This window comes from Leguminivora glycinivorella, chromosome 7 (assembly GCF_023078275.1).
Source record: "Leguminivora glycinivorella isolate SPB_JAAS2020 chromosome 7, LegGlyc_1.1, whole genome shotgun sequence".
Taxonomy (NCBI): Eukaryota; Metazoa; Arthropoda; class Insecta; order Lepidoptera; family Tortricidae; genus Leguminivora; species Leguminivora glycinivorella.
Genome location: NC_062977.1, coordinates 24,765,550 through 24,786,712, shown reverse-complemented (window position 1 = coordinate 24,786,712; position 21,163 = coordinate 24,765,550). Strand labels below are relative to the sequence as shown.

At 34.3% G+C, this 21,163-nt stretch overlaps 1 protein-coding gene across 2 annotated transcripts in view; it reads right to left on the bottom strand.

Moving 5' to 3' along the window:
- The window catches only part of LOC125228167 (protein tiptop), a 478,035-nt gene that overhangs the window by 349,502 nt on the left and 107,370 nt on the right, over nt 1-21,163 (bottom strand). The gene's annotated exons all lie outside the window — the stretch shown is intronic.

Genomic DNA, 21,163 nt, shown 5'->3' with positions numbered 1-21,163 from the left:
TTAGAGTTAGTTTTTTTTGTCTAAAAGCTGAGTTAGTCGGGAGTGTTCTTAGCCATGTTTCATGAAAATCGGTCTACTATGTCGCGGTCGGGGGCTTTTTCAAAATTTTAATTTTGTGGTTAGGATTAGGATAGTCTCATATTAACTACGAAAACCCCGTTTAGAATAAACAAGTTGTCTGTGTTTCTCCTAACTAAAGTAAGACTTAAATCCCCTTTTCCTAAACATAGGAAACAATTGGTCCCGTAGCTTTAGAACACGGTGAGGAGTCACGATCAACCTGTTACGGGCGGTAAACTGGTGTTACCAGCTTTGTAGCACTATCCCTTACTTTGTATGCAGAGGTGAGTTCAGAGTCTCTTTAGTGTGAACGAAAAAAAAATGTTGCATGGTGTTGGACATTTGCAGTTTATTTTTGTCGATTTTGTGTAGATTAATTCATTGTTTTTAACCCCCGACGCAAAAACGACGGGGTGTTATAAGTTTGACGTGTATGTCTGTCTGTCTGTCTGTCCGTCTGTCCGTCTGTCCGTCTGTCCGTCTGTCCGTCTGTACGTTTGTCTGATTAACCGATACGATTTAGTTTTTTTGTTTGAAAGCTGAGATAGTCGGGAGTGATCTTAGCCATGTTTCGTGAAAATCGGTTCACAATATCGCGGTCGGGGGTTTTTTTTTTTCAAAATTGTAATTTTGTGGTTAGGTTAGGTTATTAACATAGTAATGGTAATTTTTTTGAATATTGTATAACTAGCTTTATTAATAGTGTGTGAACCTGCCTTAAAAATCTATATTATTTGTGGTCATGGTTCGTTAATATTTCTATGTGGGTAGCTTTTGCACATTGTAATTTTTCCTCAGTCAGCCATTGACCACGAATGCTGTAAAGTGTTCGGAACGTCGGGACGAATTGTAAATTCATTATATGCGATTTAATCCGTTTCCATAGTTTTATTTCATGAGTAACTCGGTAACCGAAACGAAAAAAAAATCGTTCAGAAAACTGCCTGTTTGCTTGACAGAGTGCGCGGCAGTAGCAACAGCATTCTAACATGATAGCAAATAGACTTATATTGACCGGGATATAGACCGTGATTACCCATTTGATTTTTGTCGAGCTCCCGATATTTCGACGCAGTTGCATGCATCATGATCACGGAAAACTGACGAAGGCGGGTGGATGTTAAAGTTGCATAGACAGCGCGTGAAGGAGGGTAGATCAGATCGCGTATCGAAATATAGGGAGCTCGACAAAAATCAAAAAGGTAATCACGGTCTATATCCCGGTCAGTATAAGTCTAATGAAAATAACCGTGAATCATTCAAAACTCTTATTATAGCAAATAAGCTGGATTGTCCTTTGTTATTGGCAACGAGTGTGAGGACGAAGTCACTGTTAATTATTTATTACCTAATTAAAAAAAAATTAAAGGTTGTTAGAATTTGTATTTGAATTTGTTACTAACATAGATAGTAAGCGATTTAAATCACATATTTTTGGGATTAGACGCTTTTGGACATTCAATAAAAAATTCCAAAAAAAAGATGGTTACTAATAGGATACGTATTATATTTTGTAAATAAATATGGAAATGACATGGAATATAAATTGACTGTAATCCATTATTGTATTTATTCGTATATTAATTTTAGTTTGACGATCATTATAAAGATACCTTGTTTTTTCTTTTTCCTTTTTATGTAAAAAATTACATTGTGATTCATTATTTTTTTTTAAATAAGTATCAAATTGTAATTGACCTTGTAATTGATTAAGGTAGAATAATTTATAATGTAATTTAATATTATGAAATAAATAAATCCAAATCTAATCTATTTAAAACTACAAGTTTAGGTATTCAAAACCATTTACCCAACAATTCAAAAAATTTGTAACTTATGGCTAGTTTATATTTTCAAGTTTAATTAGGATGGGGCGAATAACATAAATGTCCCTCCCACGGGGACACTCTAATTTAAGCTCCTTTTAAATCTAACGATTACTTTTAGAATGCATTCTGGGTGCATAAAATGACGCTCAAGCCCATTTTCCTACGATTTATTATCAGTTTATAATGGGTTGGCAACGCGCATGTGACACGCCTTGAGTTGCAGGCGTCCACGGGTGATCGCTTTCCGTCAGGCGGACCGTATGCCAATTTGCCAAAAGAAAAAATAAAAAATACTTATAAAAGGTTTAAAAACCGTATTAATAATCAAGAAAATTAAAGCGAAAAAATCGTATATAATTTGTAGTAGGTAATGTGATATTTAAATGTTACGTGTGGCATACTCACAGGTATGGAAGGTAGATAATATTTACATAAAGGATATGCGCATAGCTATTCACAGGAAAGAAATGTACATATTATTATAAATATTTACACGCAATCAGAAATTCGGGAATCGCGATTTATGGTTTTTCTTGAATTATCAAGGTCAAGCGCGAGCTACAATTACTACAAAAACTATCTGATAAACACTGTCTTTTAGTGACACGCGAATGTAGAAATTTTTAGGTCTAAATAATAACATAATATAGGTACTTAAATGATAAATAAACACTATGAAAACTTTTGTCACTATGAAAAAATACTGGCCATTAAGTATATCAACAGTGAATCTAATGGGCAAGATCATAAGGTCAATGAGTTCATTTTCTGAAAATTAAACACAATCAATTCCCAAAACATAAAAATTCTCACCCAACATCAGCGATAACAGAGCCCATCCAATATTCAAGCGGGCGTCAGCAGCATTTTAGGGCCCCCATCAATCGGCCTAGAATGTTCTCCCAACGACATTATCATTCGTCTTGCCATCGATTCAGGGAGATATCTGGACTTTACTAGTACAGTCAACAACACAGCTGTGAACACAGAATACAGAACTGTATAGCCTTTACATTAAGGTGTGTATATATACTTTTGGCACTGTCTGTATTCACAGCTTGACTGTACAACGTTAGAGAGCCTTTTATACTTATTTCACTTTAAATACAAAAAAGTTTACTGAATAAACTCGTTAGATGGCGCTGATCCGGGCGCGTGGAATTCTACATCGCGCTACCGCCGTCTTTATTGAATTTGTATTATATAATAGTTTAGAATAAATTGACCTCTTATCAACATTATCATTCGTCTTACTATCGATTCAGGGAGATATGTGGACTTAGTAGCACAACGTCCGAGCCTTTTAATATATTGTTACCTATACTTATGTCAAAATAGTTCATGGGATAACTCGTTAGATGGCGCTGATCCGGGCGCGAGGAATTCTACATCGCGCTAATGCCGTTTTTACTGAATTAGTGCATAATCAGAATTCATTCCAGTAACATTTTGAAATATATCAGGAGGCTGTGAGATATATGTATGTAGACTTTGATAAAGTCAAAGAGGAATAAGGTATTCCTCTATGACAGTCTTATGATAAAGTAGAATTTTAGAGAAAAAGACGTTGAAAATATTAGTCATAGTTTAAGATTTTAAATGTTATAAAATTTTCAACAATGTTGAAAATTAGCGTAGGCATAACTTCTCTTACATCACACCTCAGCATCACACCTTAGTGTTGGCCACGTTTCCATATGAGACTTTATCTGGGTAAAGTGACCTTATTGTCGATGGCGCTTACGTTCCGCGGCGTCGTATTTGTATACAAACATCGGTCATAACGCCGTAAGCGCCATCGACAATGAGATCCCTTTACCCAGATAATGTCACATATTGAGATTGCATATATATATCTTATATGTTTGAGACACGAAAAATTATTCATAACTAATATTAGAAATTACAAAATTTACGATTTCTTCTTGATGAAATATGATACATATCTAATGATTTAATGATACACGAACCTTTAAATCATCACTAAAATTTCCCAAAGATCAACATATTTATATCTTCGTATTAATCCAAAACACTGACTAATGATCTAACAAGCCGATTATCATTCGATTAAACGATTTATCCGAACGCAACTCGGAGACATGTTTATTAGCGACGAAAACGGCTCACTAAATTATTTAAATCACTAGAAGCACCTATTAATATACGCACACCAACTTACATATACATTTATCACACTTCAACGTCTTTGAATTGACTTTTATTGCTCTCAAAATACGATTGTCTTCTATAATTCGTTTGAAAATCAACGGTATAGTTATCGCGGTCAATCGTTTCGCTTCAGTCGAATCTTTTCATCGCAATCGGTATTCTATTCAATAACCATTCCGTATCGATATATTGTTATGGCCGACCTGAGTTACAGATTCGAAGATGGCAGGAACCATAGACTAGAAATCTCTAGACGACTGGTGTGTGGTGTCATCGTGGCACCACTTTCCATTGGCTGCTAGCCAGTTGGTCACCAAAAAATCATAAAAATGTATGACGTTAAAGAGAAAAAGTGGTAACCACGGAACTGATTATTTGATTAAAGATCGAGTAGAATAACTATAATTTTCAGTATTCGGTACGTACACGACTGTTATTGCCTTAATTTCGTGGGTTTTTCTATGTTAAATTGTGTGGGGTCAAGTTAGTTCTGTTGTGGCCGTCGCTAGTATTAATGTTGAACATGCCCATAAGATGACGTGTATTTGTGACAATCAACGCCACTGTATCACGCACGTTGCCAATATGCTTCATGGGAGTGTACACCATGCTAATTCACCACAGTGACATTGACACTGACGATTCTGTGTCTATTTCTGGGTTGACAAGTAGCATTGTTACTCAGCGTCAATATTTCCTTGTTGAACAGGCAAACAGTTGTCACATTGTGAAATAGGTCACACGATGAGATCCCTTAAAACCTACCGTCTATTATTTTCTCTACGTCTATGGCAAAAACAATCGAATAAATAGCGTATAGACATTATATTTTATTCGTTATCTGTGACGCGTTGATAGAAAAGCTTTGCTTGTCAATATGTTTCTCGTGTGATATGGAAACAACGATGTTGATCGTGGGTTGTCGTGATATGAAGCTTTAGCGATAGCTAGCTGGATATTCTATGGGATATAAATCGGATGTTCTATCAGATTCCTGCGCAACTACTATTTGTAAAATCTGTTTTCATGTATTTGTTTTTCCTTTAATCTGAAGTTTATGATTTGTTGTCTCATTAATGTATTATACACGTTTGTCATGTATCATATGTAGATATGTATTCATTTAAAGTGATACGAGTTTCTGTAGTGATCTTATTCATACCATTAAACGAGCAGTTTTTGTATATTTATTTATAATATGTGGCGATCTCCGAAACAGCTTTAACGATTTCACTGACAATTGTTATGTTATGTGGTGCTTTCCGGCGGTGAACAATCGATTTAGCTTCGCGAATTTTCGAGTTTTCATGCCAAATAGGGTATTAAGAAGGTACAAAAGGAACCCTTATGGTGCCGCTCTGTCCGTCTGCCTCGCGAACTATAAGGCTATCGCTTTGAAATATGGAATATTAATGAACATCGTGAACCTCTACAAAAGTATTATTTTTTATTGACCTTCTGACTATTTCACCGTTTATAGATATAATCTAAATATCATCTATAAATACTTGTGCAGTTTTATAATTGGTATGAAAGTTATTTAAAGTGTTAAAATATAATTACGCCATTGTAGCAAACAGAGACAAAATCCTTAAATAGGTACATAATATCACTAAAACGTCACAAGAAATTAAGTATGCATTTAAAAGGCTATTTAATCTTTTAGCATCCTCAGAAGCTAAAAAACCTGATTTAAAACCCATTAGTTCTATTTAATTTATAGACACAAGTATTTACTTAGATTATTAATTTGGAATTTTCGTGATAATATAGTGATTTATACACCGTGTTTATTTTTGTTTTCCGTTAAATTCGACACGTAGCTAGGTTCATTATTAGGAACCACCCTGTATATTACTTTTAGTTAAATTCGCAAAAAATAATTTTTCATCATTTTAATATATAATAAATGAATTTATTAGAGTGTGAGAGACCCTTAAGAATAACATTCAAGTTAGTGTCAAGTGATTGACGGCACATGTCAAAACAAATAACATTAGGAATTGGTAAAGGTTGTCATACACGTGTTGAGTAATTATCTTTATTTTTTTAATAACTCGATAAACATAAGAGTTAAGACGCTAGTTTCTTAGAGAAATTAATTGTATTTTCTCTAAAGAACCTTCCCTTAAAGTTAACAGAATTCAATAAAAACAGCGTGTATGTAATATTCGTGTTAAATTCACACTACATATTATACACGTTGATTTCAAAAAGACCGTTCAAACTTTGCGTGTGCGTGACTTTTCATTATGCAACCATTTCATAACAACTATTATTATGGGACCAATGCTGAAGAACAGTGGCCGTTCCATACATTTCGGCTGTCATGATGGCGCTCATTTCTATGGAACAGCCAAAATTTTTTTCGCGATTTCAGCATTGGTCCCATAATAAAAGTTGTTCATTATGACCTCAAAAATTACTATGTGAAAGATTGAACGGTATTTTTTAAATCATCCTCTATATGTTTGAAGTCTTTTATAAAACCGTTATAACACCGTTCGATAGACATTTTTAATTAAGTGAAAATATTTTAGAACATACAATGCTAGGTTATTTTTATAATAGATTTTACATAGAAAACTAATCAGCGAGTGCTTTTGTGATTTAAGAGTGTTGATCCTTTGACACGGACTTTACTAAATCAAAGTGTTTTGACGCAATTAATGAGAATATTATAAAAAGATAGATTATGCTAAACCTAATATTCTAATAGGTTTAGACATTCATACAAATTATATTTAAATATAAGTAATAGGTACACATTATTTTCTTTCTAATAAGCACAAAACATACGAGAATGATCGTAGCTCGTTTAAATGAGTGGAAGCATGGTGGACTAATTAGTTATTTTTTTTTTTTTGTGCACAAATTAAAAAAAATAACATTATGAAAAGACAGATCATGTAATCACGGAGTTTAGCCGTCGCGTGAACTCCTATATGCCTGAAGAGGGGCCTCCGAATTGGCCCGAAACATGTCGCAGCAATAGCGATATAATAACGTGAGTACAACCGTAGATTCATTAATTATTTGAATATGTCTCACGAAAGTTTAACGTGTATAATTATGAAAATCCAAAAATATAATAACGTCAAAATCACTTATTATCTAAATAAATATTTCAACAATTTGACTTTCCTAACATAGAAAAGACTACATTTATATGTCTTAATGAGTATTCACTGAGGTAGGTACTTACTATATAAGTACTTACCTAGACAGTTTTTAACTACTCATTACCCTATGGCATAAGGTAATCTTCAGTATCTAGCCATAAGCTAATTTGAACTGGTAAAGGACTAATCCCACTAACAGCGAGTAAGCGATGAGCTATTTGCGAGAGAAACGAACAAAAGATAGTCGCTCCCGTGTAAATAAAAGAGACGCGATGATAGCGCGAGTGAGTTATAGGTTTTTTTTTTTTTTTTTCAGAGGTGGAGGTAATCCTCATTATAGGTCGTTGCCGAGCGATGAACTATAACTCGCTCGCTCCCTCTTTTAGTCATGTGAAACTTCTAATGCGACTGCAAACTGACAGCATCAAACTTTTAACGCTCAGTTTGCCAACTAGAATTTTGAAATACGTACCCCTTCCTATTTTAATTTAAACCCATTACGAAGTTTCACTTCTTCCGCGCGGAAATGGGCCATTTTTTCAAAGTTGTCCACCCTACTTTTTAACCGACTTCAAAAAAAGGAGGAGGTTCTCAAGTCGACTGAATGTTTTTTTTTTATATATGTTACCTGATATCTCCGAGAATCGTGAACCGATTTTTTTGTAACATGGTTATTTTTTACGCGATTAATACTCAGAATCGCAAAGTCTTTCGATCCTGATAGGAGAAAAAAATGTCCCAAGATTTCCATACATTTTTTCGAACCTTCCATTCCGTTACCGCCATACAAAATGTATGAAAAAATGGTAACGGAATGGAAAAAAACCATGGGACACTTTTTTTCTCCTATTAGAATTGAAAGAGCTCGCGATTCTGAGTGGAAACCACATAAAAATTTCCAAATCCAAAAAAGGTGAAACTTTGAAAAAAATGGCCCAAATACTTCACACACTATTTTTCGTTTACACGGCAGAGACTATGTGTTCGTTTCTATAGCCGATAGCTCATAGCTTACTAGCTCGCGGTGGGACTAGTGCCTAATGCTAATAATATCCTAGTAATGTATTCCATCTAAACTATTAATCTAGATTTATAGACAAACATATCAGTTTTAAAACCCGACTTTTAATGTCGCGAAGTTGTCTGTCAAGTGCTTAAAATATTTATGTCTATATAAATTATATGTTTTATGACAGACCTTTACTAGATACGGCTATTTTAATTATGCTTGCATAATTATTCTAATTAATACTTGCAATGCAGTTTAAACGGAGAATTCAAGATATTCTAGAATATGTTGACATGAAAACATAGTCATAAGTAAGACTTTCTACTTAGTAGTTACCTAAAATAAAGTAAATAAGACTAGAAATCAGTGCTGTACTTACGTACAAAGCTGAGCTTGAGCTTTTATGCTATATTTAAAATTGATTGCATGATCTATCATATTTGCAAAAGCTGGAAAACTCAACATTTTGGTAAATTATAGAAGTTCACAAGAAGTTGGCAGTTTTATCCAAAATGATAACTAATTTGACTTTTTGTCCATGCTTTCCAGTAATTTTTTTCACCTCTTTCTAGTCAAACTTGCCAGTTAAATTGCAATACGCTACTCGTGTTTCAGATTAAGGTATGGTGCACATTATATGCAAGTTAAAAAAAAAACTAAATTTTCAAAATTGAGAAAGTCCACAAAAAGTGGGTACTTACATACCCAAAATAATATCGAATTTAATCCTTGTCTATGTTTTCCAGTAATTTTCATGTTTTCTTAACCTATTCTAGTAAGAAATTGACAGTCAATTATAGCCATATCGCGTTGTAGCCACAGTGCTTTAGATAAGACTAAGCTTGAGCCTTTTTAGTAGAATTTTATTTATTCTTTGCCTGCTTCCGCCTAAGCATATTTTTTTTTGTATTTTGACGTTCTCTTTTTGTAATTTAGTAGGGATGTAATAATTTATGTATGAAATACGTGTGGCCAGACAGACAGCTAATTCGACCTAACAACACCGCGGTTGCAATCCGCTACTCGTGTTTCAGATTAAGGTATGGTGCACATTAGATGATTAAGTAAATACATTATTTTTTGCATGAAAAAGATTAGCTTCGATATTCTTGTAGGAAGTTTCTAAGTATAAATAGATAAAGGCAAATAAGGATAGAAAGTTTGCAATATTTCTAAATAGGCTAGTTTTCTACTAGTCAAATTAGCTTGGAATTACTATGAAATACTGAGGAGTGACGCGGTCAATTCATTTACTGTATATCTTTCTCTTTGACTTATTAAATAGAAATTATGTTTAAACATAACTAATATCCATATTTTTCTTATAATTATGTGGTGCTTTATTTCGTGCACTGCATAAAATATTTCATTTTAAGTAGGTATCTATATAAGAAACTAGCCTTTTTTACAGATGACAATAGAAATGGATGAATTTTGAAACTTACTTATTTTTTATTTAACTCCTAATAGTCCTAATACGTATTTCTGTTTTATTTTCCGCACCAATTGTAAGTTTCTGTTTGGTCCAATGGTTGACTGGTAGAGAGTGCCTTAAGGCATTAAGTTCGCCATTTGTACTTTATGTTGTGCAATAAAGGTTAAATAAATAAATAATACCTAATGTGACTATATTCCAAATTTATGGACGATTTAAACATTTAGGAGTTTTATTCCTAATTATCTACATCATGATAGTTGCAATACAATCATATAGATAAAATTATACTTCTTATTAGCCTTAGCTTGTAAGACATATACTCATAAGGCTTTCATTCGTCAGCAAATGTAAATCTGAAAAAATATTTTTTAAATAGAATTCTATCAATGCTCTTCCAATAAGTTCATTGCACTTCAAATTAAAACTAGAAAAAACCTAATTTGATTCTTATTATAAACCTTATCACGATTTTCCCCCAAACTATACCTACAGAAGGTATTCACAATCTAAACTTAATAATTATTATAAATGGGAAAGTGCTTGTGTCTGTTTGTTTGTCCGTCTTTCACGACAAAACAGAGCGACGACGAATTGACGTGATTTTTGAAGTGGCGATTGTTGAAAGGATTGAGAGTAACATAGGCTACTTTTTGTCTTTTTCTAACCCCCCACTTCCTTAAAAGGGGGGTGGCAGTTTGTCACATGGGTCATTCCGCAATTTTCGAATTTAACGCGAGCGAAGCCGCGGGCAATAGCTAGTACTTTACTCTTTTCCTATAAGTACCTAATTACACATTCTGCATATTTTTTACATGAAAAAACCGGCCAAGAGCGTGTCGGGCCACGCTCAGTGTAGGGTTCCGTAGTTTTCCTTATTTTTCTCAAAAACTACTAAACCTATCAAGTTCAAAACAATTTTCCTAGAAAGTCTTTATAAAGTTCTACTTTTGTGATTTTTTTCATATTTTTTAAACAAATGGTTCAAAAGTTAGAGGGGGGGGGGGGACGCACTTTTTTTCCTTTAGGAGCGATTATTTCCGAAAATGAAAATATTATCAAAAAACGATGTTAGTAAACCCTTATTCATTTTTAAATACCTATCCAACAATATATCACACGTTGGGGTTGGAATGAAAAAAAAATATCAGCCCCCACTTTACATGTATGGGGGGTACCCTAATAAAACACTTTTTTCTATTTTTTATTTTTGCACTTTGTTGGCGTGATTGATATGCATATTGGTACCAAATTTCAGCTTTGTAGTGCTTACGGTTACTGAGATTATCCGCGGACGGACGGACGGACGGACGGACGGACAGACAGACATGGCGAAACTATAAGGGTTCCTAGTTGACTACGGAACCCTAAAAATGGTGAAATAAAGAATATTTACTTACACCTTTCCTCCCCCATTGTATCCCCACCTTTACAATCCGTTCTTAAGTTTCATTCATAAGTGGATGTCAACCGCCATACACGCTACGCTCGCTCGCCCAATTCCCACCTTATCACCCATAACATAAGGTCTAAAATCATTTACCAGTACCATTATAGGCTGAATGGCAGGATGCAAGACGTGGGTTCAAATTTCGAGGTCGACTTTACTCCTACTTTACGCCTACTTTTTTTATTTTAGGGGGAAAACGAGCAGACAGGTCGCTTGATGGTAAGCGATCACTGCAGCCCATGGACACCTGAAACACCAGAAAGGTTGGAATTTGCCGGCTTTTAAGATGGATGTACGCTCTTTTCTTGAAGATTTGGAGGTCGCATCGGTCCGGAAACACCGCAGGCGACTATTCATTATACTAATATTTTAGGGTACCTTTTAGTAATTAAATAATTGAATTAATAATTGAAAGTTGGGTGTGGGAGAAAAGACTTCAAAGTCAAGTGAATGCCGTGGAAATGAGAGCGTTAAGAAGCATGGCTGGTGTAAAGTTGAGTGATAGGATCAGAAATAGCGTGATAAGAGAGAAGTGTGGAGTGGATGTAGATGTGGTGACAAAGATTGAGATGGGTATGTTAAGGTGGTTTGGGCATGTAGAGAGGATGGATGAGAGGAGATTAACGAAGAAAGTATATGAAAAAGGAGTGAAAGGGTCAGTTGGTAGTGGAAGACCTAGGCGAACTTTTCTTGATCAAATCGGGGAAATATTGCAAAAAGGCCAGGTCAGAAGTACTCGAAACCGACGAGCGTGTATGAGAAACGTTATGAAAGTGTGTGAAGCGAAAGTGGTTTGTCAGGATCGTAGTAAATGGAAATCCGTGATCTCTGCCTACCCCTCTGGGAAACAGGCGTGATTGTATGTATGTATGTATGTATAATTGAATTACTACCAGGTTTTAATCCATCCTTAGTCTTAGTAGTTATTGTCTGGATAAGACTTGAACTTCCTTGGCCTTTGGATTGGTACTCCAGCGCTCTATCAACTGAGCCACCAAGACGCCATCCAACATTACAAATATTTCCAACGTATCTGCTAATAAATACCCCTAGCGACATCTACCATAAGAGTTTTTTACACTGGTAAAACTGCTACCGGATCATTTTCAGACGTTACTGCTTAAAAAAATCTACATTGTTTGTAGGTGACGAAATAAAGAGTGACACATAAAAACCCACGAACATTTAAAAGACGAAAATATTCGTACCGTTGTAAAATGAGTCATTTGAAGATCGTTCAAAATGTAACAATCGCAAAATTGGGCCGTCGTCGAAAGTTAAAGTCGTAAAAAACTCGTAAATTTTATTTCCCGCACAACAGTTGCATAAAATGTCAAACCGTGGTTTTAAAACTATGATTTATGTATTTATCTCAAAATTAACTAATATCCCATAAAAAAATATTTTTAAATTTTGTGGCATATCTAGTTTACTCCGGCAATTTGTCATAATTATGTAAAATCTAATCTATGGAATGCTATTGACTACGTCACCGTGTGGGGCCTCACAAGCGGCGTTTTATGAGCGTACGCCTGACAACTGTTTACGCGCTTTTATTGTCAACTAAAAGTGCTTTATGGCCAGGCCGCTACTAAATCTATTTTATTAATGATCGGAGCCACTGACTGCACTTCTGGTTTTATGGCCACACTATGAATAAAGAAATAATATTGCTGTCAATATTTTGGTTGTAAAATTATTGATCGATTAAAAATATTGAGTCGATTTTTAACGAGTTTGAAGCTGATTTAGATGAAGGTTTTATGCGCGTCAATCTATATTTTTAAATTTAATTGCGTTTTTTAAACAAATAAAATGATCTCTATCGCTCTTCCGAGTCTTCCTACGTATTGTCGAGACAGAGATATGCGTTTCGATGGGCGTCTAACGTCAACGATCATCGTTTCGGCTAGTAAGGCCGTCTGACGAGTCATAAATAACATTCATAAATTGACGAAAGCGACACCTGTCGTACGTGACTCGGGACTATCCGTTACGCAATTGAAGAATGTTGAGCTACGATAAATGAAATGTCATTTATGCATAAATCTAGTAGTTATATTGCAGTAGTTTTTAATGTAATTAGTTAATGTGAAACAGCCCACAGAAGGACGAGATTTATACGATACCGAACAATAATTCAAAGCGTCCGGCAGCGACAAAGTGGAAATTTTACCATAAACAGCCGCATATTTCCTACAAAACTTCTTACGCTCCCCAAGTCCCTATTGTCACAAAAATAAAACCCACTGTTTACAAACATGAAGTTAATGTTTACGAAATTACGATCACCAATAGGCCCGAACAGTCTAAACCTGATTTATGAAGACCGGAATAGCTCCCGTCCTAAGGTTTACTGCTTTATACAGTTTTACAGCTGATTTTATCACTCGTTAAACTTTTACGAACTATTCATTATGGTAACAAAGTTTGATTTTAGCTTTAGTCGATTAAAATTGAGAATTAATGTACTTATGGAAATAAGCGTAAGCGCCAAAAGTGCAGTATACAGGCAACTAAATATAAAAGCCAAAAAAATTGGTGTAAGCGGCAAAAATCACAAAATTGCTATTATAGCCGCTTACCACTTGGCTTAGTAATTTTTTTTTTTTACTTTTCTTTTATTGTGATTTTGAATAAACACAATATAAACACGTTTAGTTTGGAGTTAAGTTAAGCTTGATTGTATGTGCTGTTAATCTAAATTAAGTTTTTATTTAAAAGAATATGCTTTTATTTCCAAGGCAACATCAAAAGTTGCTAATTATATTAGTAGCTTGAAGTGTTTAATGAGATTCTTCATTAGCTTAACAAAACCCATAAAATTATAAATATGTAGGTACCTACGTACAATGTATAACAATTAAACTGCGAAAGATACTTTTTGACAGCGAACCGTAAAATTACACAACATATCTCTATTTGTTTAAGTATTCCAAGGCGCTAGCAGGTACTTTACTTATCATAATGACTTATTGAAGCAAAAACCGTAAGCTGGTTACCCGTAACTTCCAATCCTTTTAAAGACAGCGGCAAAAACCTCAGAAGGGTGTCAAGTGAAGCAATAAATGAGCAAACCGCAACAAAGCAATGATTTAAGGGTGATAAATGATAATTATCAAGAAAGGGTTGTCAATATACCCTAAACGGTAGTTGACGGGCGTCGTAAAGATCGTCAATTGTTTTCCCACCATCGTAAAAAGGCAGTAAAGTGGTCGAATAAGGTGTTATTGTTAGTAAAGATTTGGTGGTATTGTGTTGTGTAAGTGTTTTTTGTGTTTTTTTACACTTAAAGATTTTTGGATTGTGGAGAAGCATCCGCTACTTGTCAAAAACGTTGGTAGGTAGAAAGTTAACTTAAATCGTGAGATAAGATATGTACCTACTAATCCTATAAAATAATTGCACAAGATAGACTTTGCCTAGAGTGGAAGATCCAAAATCCTGATATTTTTTTTGCGGTTGATCTTGTTTAGCTGTTTTTTTTTTCTGTATTTAAACAAATAAACAAAAAATGATAAGTCTGTTTCATCAATATGATATTTAAACAATTTCACACTATTTTCATTAGTGGTATATTATAAAAACGTATTATCGGATCAAGTAATAAAATCTCAAGTTGCTCCTTTAGTCATCACCCATATATATTATTTCTTCTTAAAAAAGGATAACCATAACTCAGGTAGTCAACACGTAACTTTCAACAAAGTACCAGCCATCTTGATTTTACGACTCCATAAAAAGTTGCACAACTTAAAGACAAAGAAATCATTATCCGTCCGAAACCACGAGAAAATGTTACATTGAGCAAAGATAGCGGATATAGAGGATTATTTCAATGCATTCAATTATAATAATATTACGATACAAGTGCGGAAAAAAGGAATGTTTTAAATCAACTCGAGTTACGAATTTCCTATTCACGAGTGTATCATATGACTAACCAATGCGCGAAAAAACACCATATGTACTAAAAAAAAATATTATATCACTATGAGAAAAATAAAATGCACAGTAACAGTTCATTTACTATCTCTCGACAGAGTATTAAATCATTAAGGGCCCATTTAGACGGTACGAGAACTCGCATACGAGTTTTATTCCATTGCGGTATGTGATGGCTGTGCAAAACTGTATGTAACTCGACAGCCTGCAGTGTAACTAAAATCGCATGCGAGTTCGCACGCCGTCTAAAACAGGCCTAAGAACCTCAGTTTTGACAATTCGAACCATACCCTTTGACTGACATTTGCTCAAATTGTTATGGGTAACTATCAACCAAAATTGTGGCGCCATCGCCATCTAAACGAACATAGTTTATTCTTGATGTTTCTAAGGTAACGATTTTTTCTTAGACGTTATTTCTCTACGGTTGCCTTATCTTCGCATTGAGTAATAGTTAACGCAGTTAAAGCTTATTATTATGAGAGAAATACTGTGAGAATGAGCGAACATGTAAATTAATGAGGCCTAATGTTTCTACTACGCTGGACAGATTAGCATCTACTACTAACGTTTCACCGTTTTTGTCCACATTTTGTTTCTTTGGCGGTACTGTGTTTTTCTTTTGTACAAGGTTTGATGAAAAAGTTCATTATGGTTCCACTTGTTTATACCTAGATATAATTTATGTCTGTTAGTTGTCTTCGTTTATTGTGATTATCATCGCTTAGTTTTATATTTATAGCAGACGTCAAATTTGATGTTCTTTTTCGGATATCATCTTCTGCTGCCTTATTGATACTGAATCTATCTCAAATATTGTTTTATGTTGGATTATCCCAATTTAAATAATCCAATCCAATCTCGTAAATGTTGCTCTAAAATTTCATAAACATGCGAACATTTATTAGTAGCGTTTGCTTAGCCAGGCTTATAAAACCATGCCATTATTTTATGACCTTACTTTTACAAAAAAAATTGCATAGTTGCACATTGTTACTGTCTTTTTCTGACATAATCTCCCGCTACCGGTGCTTTTCAAAAACCATATCCTTTTCACACGAAGACAAAGGTTAGAAAGAGAAAGCAGGACAGGCTAGTAAATCAGGCCCGCAATGGGTCATAAATTATAATAAACTATGCGTTTTTATTTTTAAACGTATTGTGTGAGTGACACGCTGATTTGGGCACGGTTGGGTGACGCTGTGTGTGGTGTGATTGTGAGCTTTAAAAAGTTTTAAATGCGTGTTGCTTTCTCTTAATTTATATGGTTAATTTAATAACAGGTTATGAATTAGATCTGGATTCGTTATGGACTAGATATGTTGAAGTCAGAGGCGGTTTCTGAATAGGTACATTATCTTTATTTGTCATAGTTAATGCCTAGACGAGATTCCTGCAAACTTAGTTTTAACTTAAATTTTATGAATGAATTTTTTTTTTTTTACTTTGCTTAAATTATTAAAAATTAACCCCATTTTCTAAACAATTTGTTTTCAATTCTAAATATAGGACGAGGTTATGCAAGTTGTACATTGACAAAACGATAAATACAAACAAAAAATACAAAGTGCAAACTGTCATGAAAATAATTTTGTAGGTATGTCATTCATTATTTAAGCATAATTGACGTTTTCTATCAACGATTTTCAACTCAGACCTTTCTATACGTCTACTAAATGTAAGCAAATTTTTAGGTAGTTGACATTCTTGAATAACCAACGACCTCTTCTCAGACAAATTTATGAGGATTTGTTATATATTTTACATTAATTACCAGTTCTATCTGGGAGTTTGAATCTACTGATAAACAAAATCTAGTTTTGGCCAAAGTAACAGAATGAATAGATGTCATCAACATCATCAATTTCTTAGTAAAACAGGAATTCTAATAATAGTAGTGCTAAATGCAAATTAATTATGTAAAGAGATTTTCACCAATGTCAAATCCGATGATGATGATTATATACAGGATGGAATAAAAAGGACCGTGCAAAGTTTGCATAGTGACTTTTGAGGTCATAATGAACAACTTTTATTATGGGACCAATGATGATATCACGAAAAAAAACCGGCTGTTCAATAGAAATGACAGTCGAAATGTATAAAACAGCCAAATTTTTTTCTGTTATTTCAGCATTGGTGCCACAATAAAAGTTGTTCATTATCAATCCAAAAGTCACTATGCAAAATTCGAACGGTCCTTGTTATTTCACCGTGTATGACCACAGAACTAAATCAAGATTTAGTTGTGTGTGTACGGCAGAAAAACCTCAATATTACATATATATCCTAAATTTCATCGAAATTTGTCAAGCCGTGAATAAATAAATAAAATAAATAAATAAATATTGTAGGACATTCTTACACAGATTGTCTGAGGCCCACGGTAAGCTCAAGAAGGCTTGTGTTGTGGGTACTTATACAACGATATATATAATATATATATACTTACCTATATACCTATACATAGAAAACGTCCATGACTCAAGAACAAATATCTATGCTCATCACACAAATAAATGCCCTTACCGGGATTCGAACCCGGGACCGCGGCGTAGCAGGCAGGGTCACTACCGATTGCGCCAGACCGGTCGTCTATTTTTTTTTTTTGTTAATGCGTGAAAAGATTACAGACAAACCAAACAGACAGAGTTACTTTCTCCATGTCATTATTAGTAGGAATTCTGTTCTGGTCTGGTACCTTATTTTGTCAATTAGGTACCTGATTTAATATTAATAGTTTTAATAATGAAAAAAGCTTGGAATTAGAATTGAAAGACAACCAGATGCTACAGTGACTGCTTGTGCTTACCATCTAGTAGGTCGTACGCCGCCGACATAAAAGACAAATATTAAACATTAATTTATAATAAAATATCTATTCTAGTGTAAGGTGTCCCCAACACCTTACACTAGATCAACTTAGCCCCAAACTAAGCAAAGCTTGTACTATAGGTGCTAAGCGACGATATACATACTTAAATAGATAAATACATACTTATATACACAGAAAACATCCATGATTCAGGAACAAATATCTGTGCTCATCACACAAATAAATGCCCTTACCGGAATGCAAACCCAGGACCGCAGCTTAGCAGGCAGGGTCACTACCGACTGAGCCAGAACGGTCGTCAAATTTCTATGATTTTAATATATAAGGTTAAAACAAGGGTGGCCTTATATAATTACATAAATCTATGTACTAATAATGAAGATATCGCAAGTGGGTTTGGCCATTAAATCTTGTGATTTAGTATGGACGCCATGGAGAGAGGTTTCACGAAACGACTTAGTGGTGTGGGGCCACGGAACAAGCGAACGCGTACACTGTAGCGGGTTGCATCTCATTAAAAATGTCAAAATCACGAGCGAGGCGAGACAGCAGCATCATGTTTACTGCAGGCAGGGCTTAAAAAATGTATTACTACCTAAATGTGTGTGACAGTTTTAATTGTTCTTTCTATCAGCCACAAAAAGAGAATTAATACTAAAAATGAACAATTAAAATTAAAACTGAAAACACAAAACTTCCATAATACATATGTTATTTTGAATATTAATTCAAGCTGGAATTCAAAATACACTTCAGACTACCGCGCAGTGCCGCAGTAAAAAAGCGGGTTATTTTAAAATGGACAGTTTAACATATTGTTTATTACGTTTTCAAAGTATTTAAAACACTTTTGAATCTTAATTTAAAAGTTTCAAAAGAAAACTTCTTATTACTTATGTCTTAAAATTACTTATAATAGCATTATTGTTCCATGCATTAATATCGTGTTTCGTCCTAATTTATTAAGGCTACCCATGCGCTTATTCAATCCTAATCCGCCCTCTCTCTGGCCCCACCGGCCAAATCCCGCCCTGCGCTTTTACACCCATTACAACTGACAAAAACGCGTATAATAGCAAAAATAAATATTATTTATTACTTCACGGTGGGTTAGTTCATACAAAAAGCTGAGTTATTGCGTCTATTACATTTGTGTATCGACTTTGTATGGTTTTTGTTTATGAAGTTTAGCGTTACGGTGATGCGTCGATTTGAATAACGGTCAAGCGTGAGTTGGACACGTTTAAAAAATTACTACAAGAAAAACTGTGACTCTCCAGAGGTAAAGGTACCTTGGTGCTCACTGCTCACGTTATTATACCAATATGAATATGATACATTACCCCAAGTAATTGGGATAATAAGGGTAAGTGAATGATGATGATGATGATGACGAGGCTTGAGCACCAGCTGCCTAAAAAAGATGCTAACCTAGGTACTTATAATTTTTGGAATAAGTTGATAAATGCGTATAAAATATTAAATAATAAAAAAAATATTTTAAAAGATATCCATTTACCTGAATCGACTTTGATAATACATGTGTAATCTCGGTAGAATATGGCAATGGCACAAACTCTTTGTTCAACGGCCTACTTATGTTTTTTAGGGTTCCGTAGTCAACTAGGAACCCTTATAGTTTCGCCATGTCTGTCTGTCCGTCCGTCCGTCCGTCCGTCCGTCCGTCCGTCCGTCCGTCCGTCCGTCCGCGGATAATCTCAGTAACTGTAAGCACTAGAAAGCTGAAATTTGGTACCAATATGTATATCAATCACGCCAACAAAGTGCAAAAATAAAAAATGAAAAAAATGTTTTATTAGGGTACCCCCCCTACATGTAAAGTGGGGGCGGATATTTTTTTTCATTCCAACCCCAACGTGTGATATATTGTTGGATAGGTATTTAAAAATGAAGAAGGGTTTACTAAGATCGTTTTTTGATAATATCAATATTTTCGGAAATAATCGCTTCTAAAGGAAAAAAAAGTGCGTCCCCCCCCTCTAACTTTTGAACCCTATGTTCAAAAAATATGAAAAAAATCACAATAGTAGATTTTTATGAAAACTTTCTAGGAAAATTGTTTTGAACTTGATAGGTTCAGTAGTTTTTGAGAAAAATACTGAAAACTACGGAACCCTACACTGAGCGTGGCCCGACACGCTCTTGGCCGGTTTTTAATCCTAAAGTCCCCAAATAGGTACTATTGCTACCAAACCGACTACAAACTTTCCACCTTCCCAATAGAGTTTTTTTCTCCTATTCTAAAATTCGGGTGTAAAATTAAAGACAGCTATGATTAAATAGGCGTGAATATTCTGATTATAAACTATTCAAACAAAACGTAGTATTTTATAGTAAAATACATGGCACTTAAGCTATTTTTACAAAGATTCACGCGTAATTAAGATATTCTATGGGAAGAAAGAAATACTCCATTGTATGTTTTCTTAGTGATAAAGATGTCTTTAACGTTGCTTAATCCGATATAAATTACCGTTATATTGCACATTAGTGGTATGAAAGATGTTTTTTTATTAAATAAAAAGTCGACCTGTGGCCTTTTCCTTCTTTCTTTCTTTCTTTCTATTTCACAATAGTGACAAAAATTGTCGTCCGACAGTGACACTTTGCCATTCATTGCCGATTGAACAAGGAAATATTGACGCTGAGTAACATGAACGCAGAAATGGGCACAGAACTGTCAGTGTCAAGTGTCAATGTCATTTTGGTAAAATACACCACTGCTGTGACCTAAAGATAAAAAGACTTTTATTTAAACATATTGATTTATATGCACTATGATATTTCGTGTACTATGATAATTTTCAACTCCGATGAGTTCTGTGAAAACTTTCCTAATAGGCTACTTGCCTCCTAGTCAAATCAGCTTCTTTTTAAGAACTGTCAAAACGAATTTGAACGACTTGCTAATATGGAATTTATATGAAATCGAGTTGAGTGACGTAACGGTCAATTCAGTTACTTTATATATTTCGACCTGCTTTTAAATAGGAATTGGATTTAAAAGTAAATTCTGTCCATGTTTTTCTTATAATAAAATTATCTGATGCTTATTTCGTGCATGGTATAAAATATTTTATTTTATTATTTATCGTATTGCAGTCATGTTCATAATACATTAATAGGTGTTACACATTACAGAGGTAGGTACATGACACCCTGTAAGGGTATTCAATATTTCTTAGGTCTAGGTGCATGCATTTTTTACTTAATAACTATAGCTAATTATATCAATCATTTTAAGTACAGTCTAGTTCCCTATTACGCATACGTAGTTGAGGGCA